The sequence below is a fragment of the Sus scrofa genome, chromosome 16 (genome assembly GCF_000003025.6).
Source record: "Sus scrofa isolate TJ Tabasco breed Duroc chromosome 16, Sscrofa11.1, whole genome shotgun sequence".
In the NCBI taxonomy this organism is placed as follows: Eukaryota; Metazoa; Chordata; class Mammalia; order Artiodactyla; family Suidae; genus Sus; species Sus scrofa.
This window is the reverse complement of record NC_010458.4, coordinates 68,802,669-68,821,554: the sequence shown is the minus strand read 5'-3', so window position 1 is coordinate 68,821,554 and position 18,886 is coordinate 68,802,669. Positions and strand designations below refer to the sequence as shown.

Genomic DNA, 18,886 nt, shown 5'->3' with positions numbered 1-18,886 from the left:
ATTCATTCCTTTCATAATGAGATCCAGGATTGCTACAGCTGCTTGAGTCTCATTGAAGAACCAAGTTTCATATCTCTTCCTGCTTCCTCATCCTCATGGTCACAGAATGGCTGCTGTTAGCTCTGGGAAGTCAGCTTTTCAGGGAGGAAGATGGAAGAGCAAAGGGTACAAAGCCTATTCCTTCGAAGACTGCCTTCTTACGCAGGAAAGTCACTCCAGAAATTTTTGGCCAGAACTCTGATATCTGGGTACCCCTATCTGCAAGGGTGGCTGGGAATATGCGTGTTTTGATTTTTGATCTCTTTAATAGAGAAAAGAAAGGGAGGAGTGTGTTAGAGACTGCATGGGGTTAGCCCACCTACAGTAGCCACTACACTGTTTTACAGATGTGAAAACTGAAGCTCAGAGAGGTTAAGGTGTTGCCCTTAGTCACAGAGCTCTTAGATGGTAATGTGGTAACCCAGTCGTGTCTGTTTGGCCCCATGCATGTGATCTTAACCACTATACCACACAGCAGAGCTTCTTAGCTGTCTTGCCCGTGGGTTTGAGAGACACAGAGGTGGAGCCAGAAATGAAATCTGAGGAGAATTTTACTTCCAGCCAGTGGTCTTAAGCTTATTCTTTGCATCAAAGCTTTCATCACTTGCAGCAAAATCAAGAGAAGCCCTTTACTTTGCCTGCCTTCTTACAGAGGCACCAGTCAGTAGTGAAGAGAGGGCATCTAAGTACACTCTAGAATAATCAAAGCTGAGCTGCCTGTCACCCCATTTTAGTACTGCACCCCCAATTATGTGGTGTGTGTGTACATATAGTCATACATACTCACACACCTGGAACTCACTTCTTACCACCTCTAAATGTCTCCCCTCTTTTTTCTTTATTTTTCCTCAGTGAATTTTATTACATTTATAGTTGTACAACAATCATCACAATCTAATTTTATAGCATTTCCATCCCAAATCCCCAGCACAGCCCCCCACTCCCAAACTGTCTCCTTTGAAAACCATAAGTTTTTCAAAGTCTGAGTCAGTATCTGTTACGCAGAGAAGTTCATTGTGTCCTTTTTTTAGATTCCACATGTAAGTGGATAGCATATGATGTTGGTATGTCCCCCCTAATTCTTGACATGCTCTCATTCTCATGGGACCCACTAATTTTCCTTCTTAGCACTCACCACACGCGTACTTAAAAATAAGCATAACGTGTCAGCATTGTGTGTAGAAATACTGACTTGTTGCGTGTTTCCCCTCCTAGACTCCACGTTCTACATTGGTCTTATTTACCACACGTCCCCAGCTCCTTAGGCATACAGTAGGTGCCTAATACATGTCTGGCACCTGAATGATCAGAGCTTGTTTTCCTCTGTTCCCTTAGCATTTCTGCCATGGGTTACCATAGCGTCTGGTGCCTTATGTATGAGACGTATTTGTGTCCACAAAGCAAGGTCTGTGAGGTCACCTGCTGGTAATGCCTCCTTGTCTCTGTAGCACCATTCTTTAGCAATAGTTACAGATTTGATCGTGGCCTTGTCACTAACTAGCTCTGTGACCTTGACCCAGTCACTTGACCTCTCTGTGTTTTGGTTCCCTCATCTGTAAAATGGGATCTACCTCCTAGGTGGCTGTGACTGTTAAGTGGGATAATACGTGTAAAGTGCTTAGGACATGCCTGGCACAAAGTGAACATTAGAAATAAGCATTTGCAGAGTTCCCATTGTGGCTCAGCAAACTAAGAGCCCCACACCGTGTCTGTGAGGATGTGGGTTCGATCCTGAGCCTGGCTCAGTGGATTAAGGATCTGGCATTGCTGCAAGCTGCAGCGTGGGTAGCAGATGCAGCTCAGATCCAGTGTTGTTGTGGCTGTGGTGTAGGCCGGCACCTGCAGCTCTGATTTGACCCCTGGCCTGGAGACTTCCAAATGCCACAGGTGTGACTGTTAAAAAAGAAAAAAAAAAAAATAAGCATGGTATTATCATTATTGTTGTTGACCTTTGCTTTGTCAGAGGGGGAGTCAGGAATAAATGTATAGATTCGAGATATTGCCCCCTCCCCTTTCTGTGGGTGAAAGAGCTTTGCAAATTGTGAAATAGTAAACAAATGTTCTGTTGCCGCCTCTTCTGTCTAAATTGTCTCCCTGTCCATTTACTATTTTGGGGGCCATTTCTATGTGCCGGACCTCTACATTATATAATTTAATGTTGACGACAACCTTTCAGAGAGGGCCTGGAGTTTCTGGGTCACTTATGAGGAAGGAGCTGGGGTCAGGTGACTTGCCCAGACTCACACAGCCAGTGGGCAGAACACCCAGGCCATGGACTCTGATCCCTGGTCCTGGGCTTCGCCCCTGCCTTTCCTCCCTTTATTTCTTTCCCATCTCATCTCCCAGCCTCATCCTTTCCCCAGTTTGGGCCTGCCACCCACAGGCCACAGGCTCTCGGCTGAGTGGTAAAAATGAAAATAATTGAGCACATCGCTCAAGTGATAAATTGATGTCCACTGACTGTGCTATAGTAGACACATTCCCTGCTCCTCGGAGCCAGCACCTGGGCCTGCCCTCGGGTTCCTGAGGGCTGTGTCCCCTCTTCACATGCCAGCCACAGCAGGGCCCTCCGCTCTGGAGCACGCCAGTCTCCACCCTGCCTCAGGATCTTCCCATGCTGTTCCCTCTGTCTGGATATCCTCTTCCCAGTGCCTTCCCTGGCTGGCTCCTCTCCCTCCACCTCCACTTTGGTCCCCCGTCACCGACCCCCCGTGCTTTCCTCTCCATGTGGGTCACAGGGCTGTGTGCTGGATTGTTCCTTATCAGTCTTCCTCTCTAGATCATTTGTGGTTAATAAATGGTTGTGAATTAGTGAATGGATGAATGAGGGGAGCAGGAAAGAAGGGAAATATATGGCAGCTCCAGCTGTATCCACACACAGAAAACCATTGCCAGCTGCAGAATTGTCCTCAGTCAGAGGGGTAGATATGGGAGACATAGCTGTTCCTTTGATGACCAGTGCTAGCTTGTGTCTTTGTGTTTCAGGCTCAGGTCCCTGTCGCCTGTTTTCTGAAGCATCAGCTGCCCTGGGGGGAGACCCATAACACTTGGCAGTGGCAGGATCCATCTCTGAGCATCACGGGGCATTAGTCCTTCAGAGGGGAAGTAACCAAGCATCAGCCAGATTAGGAGGAGCCACTCTCCTTGTTGGGTTAGAGAAGAGTTCCAAGGTCCTCGAGGCTACTGGCTTTCAGCGTGTGCCTCAGAGCAGTCAAGGGCCCAGGGGTGCCTCAGGCAGCATGCAGGGTTCAGGTCCCTCTCCTGGCATGGTCTATACTTTGTTGCCATAAAATTATTCACTGAGAGGAGCTCCACTGCTTAAAACTATGTGAAAATCGCAGATGTCACTCAGCCTGCTCATTTTACAGTTAGGAAACCTGAGGCCTGGAGCAGTAGACAGGCTTGACTAAGAGCACACACCTGGCTGGTTGCAGAGGAGGGACAAGAATCCCCACCCTGGGCTCCCAGGACAGCCTTGCCCCCTCGCCTCAACTGTTGTGTGAAACTTCTACAGAAGCCTTTATTCCTTTCCTCCTCCCCCTCCGACCCCCGGCCACCCCAGGATGCTTTTCAGTATATCACTTCCCATTGTATTAAACAGCAAACTTCTTACTCAAAAGAGCTCATTATTGGAGTTCCTGTCGTGTCTCAGTGGTTAAGGAACCCAACTAGTCTCCATGAGGACTTGAGTTCAATCCCTGTCCTCACTCAGTGGGTTAAGGATCCGGCATTGCCATGAGCTGTGGTGTAGGTCAGACTCCACTCAAATCTCCAGTTGCTGTGGCTGTGGTGTAGGCCAGCAGCTACAGCTCCAATTTGACCCCTAGTCTGGGAACCTCCATATGCCACGGGTGTGGCCCTAAAAAAAAGACCCAAAAAAAAAAAAAAAAACCCATTATCAAACACAACCAATCCTGGATTATAGTGGTTTGCACATCTAATATCCCAATTTGCCAGTGTTGTACTCAGTGATGAAAACAACACGATTCCTGCCACCCCTCATAAAAAGGACTGTAAAAGTCTTGAGAAAGAAAAGATAAATGTTATAAGAATGACATTCTCCAAGTACATTGTTTCTGCAGAAAGCAAATATATTAATCCAATGTAGTACTGTTCCCAAACCCTGATTAGAGAAGAAAAGAGTTCCCACTGTGGCTCAGTGGGTTAAGAATCCTGATATAGTGTTCATAAGGATGCAGATTCGATCCCTGGCCTTGCTCAGTGGGTTAAGGATCTGGCATTGTTGCAAGCTGCAGCGTAGGTTGCAGATGTGGCTCAGATCTAACATTTTATGGCTGTGGCGTAGGCCAGCGGCTGCAGCTCCAATTCGATCCCTAGCCCGGGAACTTCCATATGGCATGGGTACAGCCCTAAAAAAAAGAGAGAGAAAGAGAAGAAAATGAATACTATCCCATTTCATAGATGAGAATGAGAACTGAGGCCCCTGACTGTTACCCTTTTTTCTCAGGGGGTCGAGCATAGAACCCAGAGGAGAGTTCTTACCTCATGTGTCCCCCTGTCCTGCACATTAGCTGTCAGATTTTACAATCTACATTCTTCAGAAAAGCAATCATTATTCTTGTTTCAAGAAGAAACTTCTCAAGCCAGCTTTAGAAGAAAACTTACTCAGCAGTGATTGTTTTAAAAATGAGATTTGGGAGAAACAATTTCAGAATTATAGAGAGGCCTGTCTAAAGCGCAGCAAATGTGGGCAATCGTGAAAGACGGATTTCTCCAGGCCATGTGAGCAGAGGCAGTTCCCAGAGTTGAAATTCACAGATGCTAACTATGGGCTAGATTGGCGCCGCCTGGCAGAAGGCATTTTCCTCTGAAATGAGCCTCTTCCAGGATCCTCAGGGCAACTAATTGTAATTCAGCTAAGGGTCGAGACCTCGGGTAGGAGACAAAATTGGAGCAGATGAATTCTTGAAATAAGACCCAGAGCTTTGTGCAGGCAGCACCAGGGACTTAGAGTGAAGGCAGACACTGACGCCAGAATAATCCCAGCCCTGCTCGCAGAGAGCGCGCTGCAGTTTTCCAGGGGCTCCAAGAGCTCTTCAAATGTGGGGGCTTGGCTTGAGGCTTAGGTGGACACGGAGGTGTCTTTGCACCAGTGGGAGGGAGAAGTGAGGGCGGAGGGTGGCAGACTTGCCTCTGGATCGCAGTATCCAGAGAGAAAATCTTTATTAGGGAAAACAAGAGGGGTCTTTGTTCATTTGTTTCTTTCTGTTTTTCTCCTTCCCCTCCCCACTTCCAAACAGTATTGATTTTCAAAAAAATTAAGACAGGGAGTTCCGTCACAGCTCAGCAGTAACAAACCCTACTAGTATCCATGGGGACATGGGTTCTGTCTCTGGCCTTGCTCAGTGGGTTAAGGATCCTGTGTTGCTGTGGCTATGGTGTAGGCCAGTGGCTACAGCTCTGATTTGATCCCTAGCCTGGGAACTTCATATGCTGAGGGTGCCTCCCTTAAAAAAAAAAAAAAAAAAAAAAAAAGATGTGTACTAATGGTAGGGCTTATTTTCTTTGGCTGCACACTGGGCCACCAGCAGTGATGAGAAATGAAAGGCCATGGTAAGGTCTCAATGACATCCTTCCCGCAACTCAGCTCCCTATTAGCAACAAAAATGTACAGGGAAGAGTTCCCTGAAAGGAGATTCTTTTTTTTTTTTTTTAATTGTCTTTTTAGGGCCACACCCTCGACATCTGGAGGTCTGAACCAGTCTAGAGGTCAAATTGGAGCTACAGCTGCTGTCCACAGCCATAGCTACAGCAATGCCAGATCTGAGCCATGTCTGTGACCTACACCACAGGTCACGGCAACACTGGATCCTTAACCCGCTGAGCATGGCCAGGGATCGAACCCAAGTCCTCATGGATACTAATTGGTTCATTAACCATTGAACCACCATGGGAACTCCAGGAGATTCTTAAGCAAGCATTTGCGGGGCTGTCGATGGGTTGTTGGCAGTGAGTGGTGCTGGCGAGAATGTGGCCTTTGCAGGGCCCGTTGGTGCACATGGTAGACACGCTCACCATGGAGACCAGGGTCCAAGGTCTTCCTTCCATGATGGGCTTATTAACTCTGACCTGCACCGTCACACCATGCCAGTCCTGGGGACACGTCAAGGAGGTCTGTTTGCCCTAACGCGACTTGCATTTCAACATACCAGTCTTGACGTGGGCCATGAGCATCTCTTCCTCATTTCTTATTGTCACTCTGGCAGCCTTAGTGTGCTCCCAGGACTGCCACAGCCATCAGGGTGGCCATTCCCCACTTTCACTGTATTGTTTGGTTTCTTTTCACCTTGAATCTTGTGCTGCTTTTTTTGTTTTTCTCCACATTTGTCCTGATTTAATTCATATTCATATATTCAGCAAAACTCATGAAATGACTCTGTGCCAGTTGCTGCAGTAGGTGCAGGGCTACAGTGGGAATAAAATAGACTTCTCTTCTAAGGATTACATCCAGCAAGGGCAGGCAGACAAGGTCAGGAGCAATCTTTTTTTTTTCGCCTTTTGTAGTGCCGCATTTGAGGCATATGGAGGTTCCCAGGCTAGGGCTCTAATTGGAGCTATAACTGCTGGCCTACACCACAGCCACAGCAACACAGGATCCAAGCCACATCTGCAAGCTGCACCACAGTTCATGGCAGCACCAGATCCATAACCCACTGAGCGAGGCCAGGGATCAACGTGTGTCCTCATGGATCCTAGTCAGATTCCTGTTGCTGAACCACAACAGGAACTCTGAGGGGCAATCTTAAGATCAGGGAATATGTGCCACTTGGTGGAGGTCCAGGTGCTATGGAGCATGGAGAAAATCAGGGAAGAGTTTACAAAGAAAATTCCAGCTACACTCAATCCTAAGGGATAAGTAGATATTGCCCCTTGGGGTAGGGGAGGGGGAAAAATATTCCAGGCAGAGGGGACAGCATGAGCACAGGCTGGGAGTCAAGGAGGAAACGTGGAAAGTACAGAAAGAACCATCCGTAACCTTATCCTCTGGAGGCAGTTACTATTAATATTTAGGCTTCCTCACTTTCCCTATTTTTTTGTATGTAATAGACTTTATTTTTTAGAGCATTTTAGGGTTACGGTCAGGGCATTTTTAGGTTCACAGCAAAACGAAGCTGAAAGCACAGAGAGTTCCCATCCACCCCTGTACCCCCTCTACACATACCCACCCCACCCCCAGCCTCATCAGTGTCCCACACCTGCACCAGAGGGTACATTTGTTACAATGGATGAACCTACATTAATAGGTCATTATCACCCAGCATCCATACGTCACATGAAGGTGCACCCTTGATGTTATATATGCCGAGGGTTTGGACAAATGTAAAATGATGTGTATCTACCATGACCATGTCATGCAGAGTAGTTCAATGCCCTGAGACCCCCTGTGCTCTGTCTCTTCATCCCTCCCCCTCCTAACCCCTGGCCACCACTAACCTTTTCACTGTCTCCATAGTTTGGCCTTTTCCAGAAAGTAATAAAATTGGAATTCTAGGGCATGCAGTATTTTCAGATCAGCTTCTTTCACTTAGTAATAGGCATTTAAGGTTCCCCCCATGTCTTTTTATGGCTTGTAGCTCCTTTCTTTTCCGTGCTGAATAATAGTCCATTGTCTGAAGGTATCACAGAGTCTATTTAGATATTCACCTACTGAAGGACATCTTGGTTGCTTCAAAGTTTTGGCAACTATGAATAAAGCTGCTGTAAACATCAATGTATGGGTTTTTGTGTGGACTTTCAGCTCACTCAGGTAAATTCCAAAGAACACAATTGCCGAATTATACGGTGTGAGTATGTTTAGTTGTGTAAGAAGCTGCCAGGCTGTATTCCAAGGTGGCTACACCATTGTGTGTTCCCACCAGCAATTACCCAGAGTTCCTGTTGCTCCACAGCCTAGCCAACATTTGGTATTGTCAGTGTTTTGGATTTTTTACTTTCTCATAGGTATGTAGTGGTTTCTCATTTCTGTTTGAATCTATAGGCCTATGACATTTGCCATTGAGCATCCAGTCTACCGTCTGAAGATCTTCTTTGGTTCCCAGTGTCTGCTCATTTCTGTTTTCCTTCCGTACCCTCCCAACCCCCCTCTAGTTGCACCCCACCTGAAGTAACTCATGTCAGCAGTCTGAGGTGTATCCTTCTAGATGATTCCGCATCATAATACTAAAGTATAATAACAAGAGCTACTCCTCGTTTAGCTTTTGTCCTAAGCACGTTCGCCCATTCGTCACCATGGCACTATTGTGGTTTCTGTCATTCTCAGTGTGAGAACCCCCTGGTCTCAAACTTCCTTTTTCTGTTTAAAAATGGTAATGTTTTAATGCTCATTTTACAGATGAGAAAACGGAGATACAGAGAGGTTAAGTAAATGGCCAAGGTCTACTTAGCTTAAAGAGGCAGAGCTTGGTTTAAATCCAGGCATTCTGGTTTTTAGAACCTTTGCCCTGATCTTTACGTGCTCTTCCCTCCCCTTTCAGTGGGATCATACTGGTACACCTTGCTCTTGTTTTTCCCTGTTAATGTGTCACAGACCTCCATCAGGTCAGTAGGTGTGGTGCTAACTCATCTGGATTTTACTAGCAGGTCACATTCCATCATGTGAATCTGCATTCAGTCCCTTTACGTTACAATTTGTGTCGAGGACATCCAGTCATTTTAACTTTGTATCCAGGTTTCTTTCACTCAGTTTTCTTTTTCTTTTCTTTTCTTTTATTTTTTTGTCTTTTAAGGGCCACACCCGTGGCATATGGAGGTTCCCAGGCTAGGGGTCAAATTGGAGCTATAGCTGCCGGCCTACACCAGAGCCACAGCAACACCAGGTCCAAGCTACATCTGTGACCTACACCACAGCTCATGGCAACACCAGATCCTCAACCCACTGAGTAAGGCCAGGGATTGAACCTCTGTCCTCATGGATACTAGTTGGTTTGTTAACCCTGAGCCACGACAGGAACTCCTCAGTTTTCTACAGTCATTTCCCCCTGTCATTATAAAATGACTGTCATGGCTCTCCTCCTCTGAGTCAGTTGTGAAATAGAGACGGGATTCACTTTATCAGTGACCCCAGAACATCAGATGCCTTGTTGGAGAGGCTGACTCAGAGAGCACAGCGTGGATCTGTTCCTGCCGCCTTCCTCCTGAACTGACCGGCAGCTCTGGGCCTCCCAAGCAGGACAGAGCCTGTGCAGGTGAGCACACCACAGCAGGGAATGCATAAAGCAGGCCATGCAGGCAGGATGAGAGTTTGTACTCTGGCCCGCCCAGTGTCCCGTCTCCTGGCCACCCCAAAAGAAGACATTGTTCCCTTTTTGGAAATGTGAAGGCAGGAGAAGCAGTTCTGTCTTACAGATGACAACACTGAGGCTCAGAGAGATCGGCAGGTAGTGTCCTAACATGCTTTCCTGCCCTTGGTGCAGTTTCCTCCTGGTTGGTAATCCCTTTTTTTTTTTTTTTTTTAATTTTTTTAATAATTATTTCCCCAATACAGTTTTTTTTTTTCTACTGTACAACATGGTGACCCAGTTACACATACATGTGCACATTCTATTTTTGCACATCCCTTTTGACAGGAGGGATCCCTCTTCCCCATTGTGGATTTCGTAACCTCTAGAATCCCGCTTCTTAAGCATTAGTCTCTTGGTTTTCTTACCACTGAGAAAGTCCACAGGTTTCTTGATTCTCTTCTCCTTTAATATAACATCGGGAATGCACCTCTCTCAGACTCCAAAGGCAAGAACTGCTAAGAAGATTAAAGCTGTTACAGAATATCAATTAGTTTATAATGAGAGAAATCTGTACACCTTTTGGTGGTTACCTGGTAGGAGCACAGGATGCAAGAGTCAATATGTTTATGGGATATTTTGTGCATCTTTTAAAAAAACAGCGTTTTGTGAATCCAGCACTGTATAAATGATATAGTGGGAGAGGGAAAAAAAATCAAATAAATCGCTCAGATTACATCTGAAGCATCAAAAGCTGTGATGTTTGGGAAAGATTCGTTTCCGTAGTGGAAAATAGATGCATTTTATTTTCAAAAAGGTGACGCTTCTATTGAGGCAGGTGAGCCTTCAACATTTTAAAAACTTGGCACAGCGAAACTGTGCTAAAGTGCTGATATTCTCCTCATTTTCATGTGAGGATTAAAGTCTAACCTTCTCCACTGTTTTAGTATTCCCTTAAAAACATAATGGGGGGGAGCAGAACCCAGTGAAGCAGGTGATTGGAGGAGCTTGGAATAAGGTCCTCAGGGAGAGAGCCACAGAGCTGCCCCCCTCTATCATAGCCTGTCTTCAGAAAGCTCCTGGGTTTTTCTGCCAGCTCAGGTCTGACGTGAATTGTTATTTACTCAGAGTCTAGAGGGAGATGAGATTTGAGTCTGAAATGAAAGCCAGAGGTTCCGTAGTAGCTAACTCGATCGGGTGCAGACCAGTCAAGCCCTTTTCCTTCCCGTTTCTCTCAGCAGGTAGGGAGCTGAAAGGGCTGGTTTTGTCTGCCTCACAGAGGGGAAGAAGCAATCTCAGCAATAATGATGATGCTGCATAACACCTAGACGGCACTTGCCATGTGCCAGGCACTGTCGTAAGCCATTTAAAATTACTATACCTAATTTTATTTGGAGCCTCTTAGGAGCCAACATTTGCCTAATGAGAAAATTCACATTTAGTAGAAAATTCAACCCAAAGACTATGAATTCACCTCTCTATAACCCACCTCCTACATAAAACAACTGTTAGGTAAAAACGGTGACAAAGCTGCCGTGTAAAGCTGTGAAATACTCAGTCATGACATTTGATACACATCCACATGTCTGAGAAGTATATTCTGCTGTTTTTCCTTCACCATAAATGCAGCCAAACAGGGATGGTACCCACTTGGGTTCACCTCACCACTCAAAAGGCCAGTACTCGTGAGGTAAGTGTTAATGGAAAAGGAACAGTTGCTTTATTCAGGAGGCCAGCAGCCTGGGAAGATGGCAGACTAGTGTCCAAAGAGCATCTCCAAGCTGTGGGTTAGCAGATAAAAGTGTTAAAGGCGATATGAGCAAGGGGGCTGCAGGGTGCAGGACCAGCTTGTGCACCATTCTGGGATGGGTTGGCATCAGGATGAAGTTTCAAGCATTCCTCATCTTCTGGTTGCATTTGGTCTGGATTCTGTCATCTTATATCTTTCATGCAATTGGGAGTTTGGTGACTCTGCTCTGTGGCTAGTTTATGGTTGTTACCAGTTTCTCAGCCCACAAATAACACTTACCTTCTGCATCTTCTATTTCCTGATCATTAACTCCTGAACCAGCCTTTTGAGATGCAGGGGAGCCAGCTCTTCTAAGTAATATTGGTTTTATCAGGTTAATGAAGCACATTGGCCAAAAAGTTGGCATTAGCTCTAACCTACTGCCCAACATCAGACCCATGTGCAGCTGTGATATGGACTCATTGCCCACAGATACTTTGGGGATTCTTCTCAACTTCGCTGCAAAACTTCCACCCCCACCCCCACCGCCCCCAAAGGCTCAGTCATGTCTATCATGCAGCCACAGCTCCAGAGCCAGTTTTGGTTTGATTTGAACCCAGAGGCGCCTGGCTAACCTGTTGCAAACGTTCACAGCCACAAATAGGCAATGCCTGACAGTTCTCACGATCGGGAAAGCCACAGCCACACATTTATACATCTCTTATTTATTCCAAAAATTAAAAGGAGAAAATTGCAACCCTGTCAATCAATATAGAATTTGTGGGTTTTAAAAGTTGGATTTCTCTTTTCTTTTCATTCTCCTGCTTAACTCTCTCAAATAGGAAAATCTCATGAAAATGTAATTTTTGCATCATTATATAGAACAAAGAAGCAGGCATGTGAAGATTGTAGTGACATTTTTTCCTCTTGTGCTATTTAGGGATGTTGGTTCCTATCAAGTATTAACACCTGCAGACATCCTCTTTTCCTTTGCTTCTTTCTTTCTTTCTTTTTTTTTTTTTTTTTTTTTTTTTTAGGGTCGAACCTACAGCATATGGAGGTTCCCAGGCTAGGAGTTGAATCAGAGCTGCAGCCGGTGGCCACACCACAACCACAGCAACAGCAATGCCAGATCCAGGCTACATCTACATCCAGGCTACACCACAGCTCATGGCAACACTAGATCCTTAACCCACTGAGCGAGGCCAGGGATCGAACCTGCATCCTCATGGATACCAGTCAGATTCTTTCCGCTGTGCCGTAATGGGAACTCCCATACTTCCTTTTTCAACCTTTGGGATCCTTGTGTATGCTCACCTCCTCCTCCTCCTGAAAGAAAAACTACTCATTCCTCCCAGAATGATTTAAAAAAAATTTTTTTTCAACTTTGTTTGCTTCGTAAGTGCAGACCTCTTCAGGGATGCCCACATTATTTATGAGCAACTAGGAATCTCCAGATAAACAGTAACTCCCACCATCTACTGTGTGTCCTCCATCCCTGTGCCTTTTAATGGGTGAGATTTATTGGGCATTGCTAATAATCTATAGTGAGGGTGAAAACAGGCGGAATCATAAGGCAGTTTTCTGCCCAGTCTTCTCAGAAACCTTTAATTTTTTTTCTGTGTGCTGTCAGAATATTTGGTTTAGAATATTCTAAACAATAGCTGCACTCTAGTCTCTGTTAATAGAAAGCTCTAACAGTTACCTTCCCAGAAACCTCCACAACAGCCCTCAGGTTTGTTTTAACCAGGCGGGAGGAAAGACCAGCTCTGACCTTTCCCAGAAAACGTGTTTCTGTTGCCATATGACAGAAGAAGCAGTACTTTAACTTACGAGTAAATGAAGATGAACTATAAATAGTCCTTCCTCCTGAGCAGAGTTGACTCAGTATTCTTTGTTGTGGACACGGAACCCCGCCTCCTAACCCCGCTTTTGTCTGAAGGAAGATGCAGAATGTAGTGAACCGCGCCTCACCTGCCGTTCATTCCTTGTAATCCTGGAGGTTACACCACCGGGCCATGAGGGCAGCTCCAGCCCAGTGGGCCAGTGCCGACCCATCCCCATGGTCGTGGTGATTCATCAGGTGGCTGTGATGCCAGCTGAGCCTGCCCTAACTCCAGGCCAGTAACACCCCTGTCCTTTCCCTGGACAAACCAATGTGTTGTCTTATCATGTAAACTAGCTGGGGTTGGGTTTCCATCACTCCCAACCCAAAAGCCGTGGGCTCATGAGTCGGGTGAGGATTCAGTGAGATAACAGTTGCAGTTCAGTAAATGGTCCTCGTGAGTGATGCCTTTATGGTCGTGGGAGTTAAGACTACTGTTCAGTGAAGCGCAGGAGGATGAGCACGGAGCTACCCCATCTGCCTCAGAGTCTCCTTAGATGAAGTGAGAAATGTGGACGAGCCCAAGGAACTAAAAAGAGCCATGAAGACATAGAAGAGGATGCTGATTTCCACAGAAGGAACGAACCTTGGGGAGAACCTTCCAGTCTGGTGGCCAAAGAGAAGTGACCTCAACGGCAGGCACCCCACACCTGGAATGTGTCCCCCCCAGTCTCCAGTTCCATCCAGGTCCAAGCAGGGCTTCTCAGCTCTCATCCACATCAGCACCAACTGTGGCGCTTGTTAAAAAAATGCTGCTTACCAGGGCCACTCGCAGAGATTCTGATTCCGGGGTTCTGGGGTGGGCCCCGGTAATCTGCATTCTAACAGGCATCTCAGATTATTCCGATAGAGTTGAAGTGCTGCTCAGACTTGGAAAACACTGGATTATAGGAGCAGCAGAGGGTATATCACAAATAGATACTTTGAGATACAGTTAGATGGTGATTTCTTTGAATATCGACCCTGGATTACCTTAAATGCAAAAACGCATGGCCCTGACAGGAGAGCTAAGTTAAGATGCCTTCAGTCTCAGTCAGACCCTTGTTTTTCAGGATGCCTCATCATAAATAATTGCCTCACTGTAACAGGCCTCTGTGGATTTATGGTCCCACATTTAATTTCAACCGCTATTCATTAGTCCTGATGATCTCACTTAAATTATTAAACAGGCATATTCCAATTTAGAGGGCACTAATTATATCCTTGAGAGGCTGTTATTATCTGGATGATCACATACACTCAGCCGACACCAGGCTGTTTTCTCCCCACTCATCAGAATTTTACACTTTTTCAGGATTTTGTTAGTTGCTGAGTATGTGTGTTTCATATGACAGGATTTCATTGCTGAGGAGTTCTGAAATATTAGAGCAAAGGTTCTCAAATTTTGGTGCACGTAAGAATCACCTGGGAAGTAGGTTTAACAGGCAGAGTCCCAGCACTCCCCTCACTGGGGCGAGAGGCCAGGTTTTCAGTCTGGGTGGAGCCTGGGAATCTGCATCATAACCAGCTTCCTGGGGTTTCTGATCCAGGCAGTCCTGGGACCTCCATAAGGAAAGTGAAACCCAGAGAGGGAAAGATCTCATTCAAAGCCACACAGCAGAGCCACAACTCACATCTGTGGGCTGTTGTGAGGATCAAATGGGATAATAGATTAGAAGGCAGTTTGGAAAGTATTCAGCACACTATAAATGCAAAGAGGCACTGTTATTTTCAAGCTGGAATGGCCTTGTGACAGAAATGGCTTGGTACTTTCTCTCTAAATTACCATAATCACCTGTTTGAGGCCCCAACCAAGCCCATAACTCTAAATTCACCAGGCATGGAGTAAATTCCTCCTGAAATGTCCAATAAAATGGTTTTTTGATATGAGAATGTGCTTGGGTCCTCAGTCAGACACTTCCTTCATTTTCTGTTGCTATCCTGTCTATTCTGGGGTGGATCACCATCTCCTCCAGTTTGGGGGTAGCTGCCTTAAAAGCCCTGCTTTTCGGCACATGGATTTTTGGTCTTTCCTGGAACATTTAGTACTTGCCAGTGAACATTTTTGCCCCTAAAAGTGCTTCCTCCGTATGAGTTCACTTCTAACCATTTTCATGGCTTCAGAAATACAAGAGCTCGAATCAAAACACCCAGGTTGGAGTTCCTGATGTGGCTCAGCAGGTTAAGAACCTGACATAATGTCCATGAGGATGCGGGTTCGATCCCTGGCCCCACTCGGTAGGTCAAGGATCTGGCATTGCTGCAACCTGTGGCATGGAACACAGATGCGGCTCGGATCTGGTGTTGCTGTGGCTGTGGTGTAGGCCAGCAGGTACAGCTCTGATTGGACCCCTAGCCTGGGAACCTCCATGTGCCTCAGGTGCAGTCGTAAAAAGGAAGAAGGGAAAAAAAAAAAAAAAAAAAACCTGGGTTTTGGTTCTTTCATCTCAGGGTACTCATCTGTTGATGTTTGCTGCAGTGACCTGTAAGACCAGGTAGGCAGTTCGGAAGGCCACGATTAACTAGACAGCTCTTAGGAAGTGTTTTCTCATATTGAATTACCCCCATCCTCCTTGTCACTGCCATCGAAGGGTCTGCTGCTGCCCTGATCTTCCCACAACTCCCTCCAGGTTTCTGAGGACCCTGTTTGTATCCCCACCCCCAAGTTCCTTCCACGGCAAAATAAATTCCTAAAAAATGCGGAGTAAGTTCAGGAACAGACACTCCAGTTTTATTCACATTTCAACCTGTATGTTTAAATATTTCTTCCATACTCCCACGGATCCCAGCTCTCAGCAAGCTCTCCACATGTAAAACCTCGAGTTCAGGCTTTGCAAGTTACCCCCACACACAGTCTATTTTTAAATCTGGAAGAAATCAAGGCTTTCCACTGAGGGTAGCAGGCAGCACGACTTAAGAGTTCAAGGAATTTCTGCTCTGTTCTCAGGAATCTTTACCCAAGCCTCTACATTTTAGAGCTGAGAAAGGCAGTCGCACTGGCTCTTTCGTCAGGTGGCTGGTTAACGACAAAGTCCTGCTGCCAGTCAGGGAGCACCTGTTGCTGGCTGAGCGCAGCCCCCAGAGCTGTCTGGCACCTCCAGAAGTCAGGCACGCGTCACAGCCCACGGTCCAGACTGTTTCCAGTCATTACGCCATGGCTGGCAGGACCGTCCATTGTGTTCAAAGGGCGAGGCTGCAGCAGCAGGTATTGACACCGGTTTCTTTTTTCTTTCCCCTCTTACTGTCTTAATATGTGAACCAAAGCTCATCTTTGAATGCATTTCAGACCCAACTAGTACAGTTGAGTGTTAGCCCCACTGTAACATGTTAGCTAATTGCTAACACAGCACATACAGTACACCCTTTCGACAGAACTAAACAACCCTTGTAGTCATCTAACAAAGGCAGTAGGCAGCATCTCTTGCGACAGTTTTTTTTTTTTTTTTTTTTTTTGACAATTTTTTTTTGGATGTTCACCAGTGTCTATAACCAACTTAATTACATAAGCCTACCTTGGCAATACCAAGAATCAAATTTTTATGACCACCAACTCCCTTTAGATGCTGCTTTTTTTTTCTTTTTTAACAGCATAAGACTATGCATGTACAAATTGTTTTTTAAAAAACTAGATGAGGGAGTTCCTATTGTGGCTCAGCGGTAACAAATCTGACTAGTATCCATGAGGACTTGGGTTCAATCCATGGCCTCATTTGGTGGGTTAAGGATCCAGCATTGCTGTGAGCTGTGGTGTAGGTTGCAGACATGGCTCAGATCTGGTGTTGCTGTGGCTGTGGTGTAGGCTGGCAGCTGCAGCTCCAATTCGACCCTAACATGGAAACTTCCATATGCCGCAGGTGCAGCCCTAAAAAGACAAAGACAAAAACAACAACAACTAAATGCAAGACCTTAATAACTTATTTGGGCTTTGAATCCTTAGGTTATAAGCACCCTAGCTTTAGAGTCAGATAGTAGGGTAATATTAAACTAGTATTTAACCTCTCTGTGCCTCAATGAGTAAAACTTAGCTCCATTCTTAAAGAATTGTGCAGATTAATTGAGATACTGCTCATAGAGGGCTTCAAACAGTGGCTGACTCAGAGCAACCATGGGTTAACCATATCATAAGCATTGACCTGGATGCCATGATTATGGACTCCTCTGTGTTCATCTGTTTCTTCTTTATATGTCCACCTTTGTAGCTGCATCCTATGGGTCCCCAAATTTAAACTCATCATTAGTAATAATGATGTATGAAAATAGTCATAAGTGCCACTACTTATTAACACTTAATATGTGCCAGGAAGTGCTAATTCATGATCTTACTGAGTCCTAGGAGATTGGCATTATCGTCCTGATATTGCAGATGACAAAACCAAGTATTAGAAAGATTCAGTTCACGCAGCAAGTGGCAAACAGGGTCCAAACTCAAGTTCATTTGGAGCCACAGTATTACACTGTTATGTGTTGCCTCTACTGTGACAGTAGGAATAACATGAAAGGATTTCATACTTTATATTTTCCTATTTTATTTCTTATAGCGTTACTCACTCTTGACTCCTTGACTTTCACTGTTTTTTTTTTTTTTTCTTTCTTTGCCGCACCCTCAGCATATGCAAGTTCCCAGGCTAGGGGTCTAATCAGAGCCATAGCAGCCAGCCTATGCCACAGCCATAGCAATGCCAGATCTGAGCCCCATCTGCAACTACACCACAGCTCATGGCAATGCTGAATCCTTAACCACTGAGGAAGGCCAGGGATCAAACCTTCATCCTCGTGGATCCTAGTCAGATTTGTTTCCACTGAGCCACAACAGGAACTCCCTTGACTCCTTGACTTTGAAAATCAGGGGGCAGGTTGACCTGGTACAGAATACTCACCTATCAGGAAAAGGAGTGAAAAACTGGACATTTTTCTGCCCGAATTCCACATTTGATTTGCTGAGGAATTTTCCCCTTCCAAAGCAAAGTGTGATTTTTCTCTCCCTTCAACCTTCATGCTGCTGGAAAATTTTAAATTATTCAAGACATTGAGGGTTTATTATCTGCTGGAAGGCTGTAATGTAATTGCAAGGTATCATTTAAAGAGCTGTCTGTCTGCATGAACCACCTTGTTCTGAATACCTGCCCCTGCATAGAGCGAGAAGATGTATATTTATCTATCTGTGTGGTTTATAACTGCCTTAGATCAGTCCTATTATTCTTCCTCCACAGCCCAAGCCCCAAATAAATGTCTGGTGATGCACAAAGCATTGAAATCATTTGTGTTTCATCAGTGGGTTATTTCTCTTCTGTCATTTGCATCTTGATGGACAGCCATGCATTTGAGGGATTTCATTTTCATTATGGACTCTGATCACTTTGCCCATGTGTAATACCAATTTGGATATTAACCACCCCAATTAGGGAATGCACTTTCAAAAATTATTTCACCCCCAAGTCGTGTTGTTCACACCATGTTTCATCATAAAGACAAAAATGCCATCTCTTACCTTTTTTTTTTTTCTTTTGACACCTGTTTCCATAGAGAGAGGTAGCCTTTCCTAGTGTTAATAATCAGTGACAAGAGAAAATATATTCATGTGGGGGTGGGTGTGGAAGATACATCATTTTTTTCCTCCATAAACGTCTCATCAATTCAGTGGAATTAGGGAGTTAAAAAGTTCATCAAGTGACTTTTCCAGGTATTGATAGGGAACAAATAGACCAGCTTTGGTTCCAGCCCTGCCAGTGACCTTGAGCAATTACATCATCTCTTTGGACTTCAGCGTCTGCATCTATAAAGTATGGATGACTTCTCACATCCTGTCAAGCTTTAAATCTGAGAACTTTAGGATGACTTTCCTCACCTCTTCTTTAGAGCTGAGAGTTGAAATTTGATGCCTTAGGGTTGTCTTAATGAGTATCAGTTATTATATACCACACTATCCTCAAGAACAGCTGCGGTCTGGAGAAGTATTTGCCTTTGCACAAAATGACCCAGTGTCTTTGTTTTCAGAAGCCCATGTATGCTATCTTG

The 18,886-nt window shown here is 45.3% G+C and overlaps 1 protein-coding gene across 5 annotated transcripts in view; it reads left to right on the top strand.

The window, feature by feature from the left end:
* Nucleotides 1–18,886, top strand: part of GALNT10 (polypeptide N-acetylgalactosaminyltransferase 10) — a 308,767-nt gene that overhangs the window by 211,205 nt on the left and 78,676 nt on the right. The gene's annotated exons all lie outside the window — the stretch shown is intronic.